Here is a 2,500-nt window from a genome sequence, read left to right on the forward strand (position 1 = left end):
GGTAACGCCTCCCGATCGCTAGTTGGCATCGTTTATAGTCAGAACTAGGACGGTATCTGATCGTCTTCGAACCTCTGACTTTCGCTCTTGATTAAAGAAAACATTCTTGGCGAATGCTTTCGCAGTAGTTCGTCTTCCGCCGATCCAAGAATCTCACCTCTAACGGCAGAGTACGGACGCCCCCGTCTGTCCCTCTTAATCATTACCTCGTGCTCCGAAAACCAACAAAATAGAACCGAGGTCCTATTCCATTATTCCATGCAACACTATGCAGGCGAACAGCCTGCTTTGAACACTCTAATTTTTTCAAAGTAAACTTATCGGCCACCGCCGACACTCAGTCAAGAGCACCGACGGAGAACCGAAGGTGAGGCGAACGCAACCAGTGACACGCCTTGCGACGGACCGGCGGCGCTCGCCCAAAATCCAACTACGAGCTTTTCAACCGCAACAACTTTAGCATACACTGTTGGAGCTGGAATTACCGCGGCTGCTGGCACCAGACTTGCCCTCCAATGGATACTCGTTAAGAGTTTTAGGATGTACTCATTCCAATTACAGGGCCTCGTTAGAGTCCTGTATTGTTATTTTTCGTCACTACCTCCCCGTGTCGGGAATGGGTAATTTGCGCGCCTGCTGCCTTCCTTGGATGTGGTAGCCGTTTCTCAGGCTCCCTCTCCGGAATCGAACCCTGATTCCCCGTTACCCGTTATCACAAAGGTAGGCACGTAGCGTACCTTCGACAGTTGATAGGGCAGACACTTGAATGATACGTCGTCGGTGCAGAGACCGTACGATCCGCGTGGTTATCCAGAGTCATCAAACGTCACAGGACGAACCCGGTCGGTTTTGATCTGATAAAAGCGCGCCTCCCGAAGTCGGCGCTTAATGCATGTATTAGCTCTAGAATTACCACAGTTATCCACTTCGCTTACGAGACCAAATAAACCAAGACTGATTTAATGAGCCATTCGCAGTTTCGCTTTACGAGAACTCGTACTTGCACCTGCATGGCTTAATCTTTGAGACAAGCATATCACTACTGGCAGGATCAACCAGATAGCTGCGACAGCTGCGCTCGGCCCTTGCTGGGCCGCCCGGCGCGTGCTCGTCGCATTCGTTTAAGACCGAGGCGATCGCCTGCGGCCGTACTCAGCTTCGACAGTCGCTGGCCGCGACGTCCACGCTCTCGCCGGCAGTGCCAGGCGGAGCGATTTGCGTTTTTTCTTTGCTCGCCCTCTCTCGGGCTCGATCCATTCAGTTTCGCACAAACAAGAGCTCTGCCGGCCGCCTGCAGCGGTGCCTAAAACCCGGGCATAACAATGCGACCGTTCTGCTAGGCCGACAAGCGCTCAAGCCAGACGCTCGATCGAACGCCCCCTACATATTAGTCGAGACAACGGCTCGCTCATTAGCATCGCGTTTGTACTTTAACTTTTTTCGGCTCGGCTTCTTTCGACGCCGATGCCGGCGACGCAGCACTCTCTCGCCCGCCAGCCACCGAGAAAAGGGTGCGCTCCGACCGGCCCCGCACCGCTCTTTCTTGGCTCATTCGAAATTACTGTCTTTCGCTCTGACATGCCTTACCTAGGGTTAGGTTAGTATGCTTGCACGTTTGTACTTTAACTTTTTTTGGCTCGGCTTCTTTCGACGCCGATGCCGGCGACGCAGCACTCTCTCGCCCGCCAGCCACCGAGAAAAGGGTGCGCTCCGACCGGCCCCGCACCGCTCTTTCATGGCTCATTCGAAATTACTGTCTTTCGCTCTGACATGCCTTACCTAGGGTTAGGTTAGTATGCTTGCACGTTTGTACTTTAACTTTTTTTGGCTCGGCTTCTTTCGACGCCGATGCCGGCGACGCAGCACTTTCTCGCCCGCCAGCCACCGAGAAAAGGGTGCGCTCCGACCGGCCCCGCACCGCTCTTTCTTGGCTCATTCGAAATTACTGTCTTTCGCTCTGACATGCCTTACCTAGGGTTAGGTTAGTATGCTTGCACGTTTGTACTTTAACTTTTTTCGGCTCGGCTTCTTTCGACGCCGATGCCGGCGACGCAGCACTCTCTCGCCCGCCAGCCACCGAGAAAAGGGTGCGCTCCGACCGGCCCCGCACCGCTCTTTCATGGCTCATTCGAAATTACTGTCTTTCGCTCTGACATGCCTTACCTAGGGTTAGGTTAGTATGCTTGCACGTTTGTACTTTAACTTTTTTCGGCTCGGCTTTTTTCGACGCCGATGCCGGCGACGCAGCACTCTCTCGCCCGCCAGCCACCGAGAAAAGGGTGCGCTCCGACCGGCCCCGCACCGCTCTTTCATGGCTCATTCGAGTTTACTGTCTTTCGCTCTGACATGCCTTACCTAGGGTTAGGTTAGTATGCTTGCACGTTTGTACTTTAACTTTTTTCGGCTCGGCTTCTTCCGACGCCGATGCCGGCGACGCAGCACTCTCTCGCCCGCCAGCCACCGAGAAAAGGGTGCGCTCCGACCGGCCCCGCACCGCTCT

At 54.4% G+C, this 2,500-nt stretch overlaps 1 non-coding gene across 1 annotated transcript in view; it reads right to left on the reverse strand.

The window, feature by feature from the left end:
• Positions 1-1,062, reverse strand: part of LOC144418548 (small subunit ribosomal RNA) — a 1,810-nt gene extending 748 nt beyond the window's left edge. Inside the window, exon 1 of the ribosomal RNA XR_013473538.1 lies at positions 1-1,062. This exon is cut by the window's left edge and continues 748 nt beyond it. This is a non-coding gene — a ribosomal RNA (small subunit ribosomal RNA).
• Between the last annotated feature and the right edge of the window lie 1,438 nt (positions 1,063-2,500).

Source organism: Styela clava, unplaced genomic scaffold, assembly GCF_964204865.1.
Source record: "Styela clava unplaced genomic scaffold, kaStyClav1.hap1.2 HAP1_SCAFFOLD_18, whole genome shotgun sequence".
Lineage (NCBI taxonomy): Eukaryota > Metazoa > Chordata > Ascidiacea > Stolidobranchia > Styelidae > Styela > Styela clava.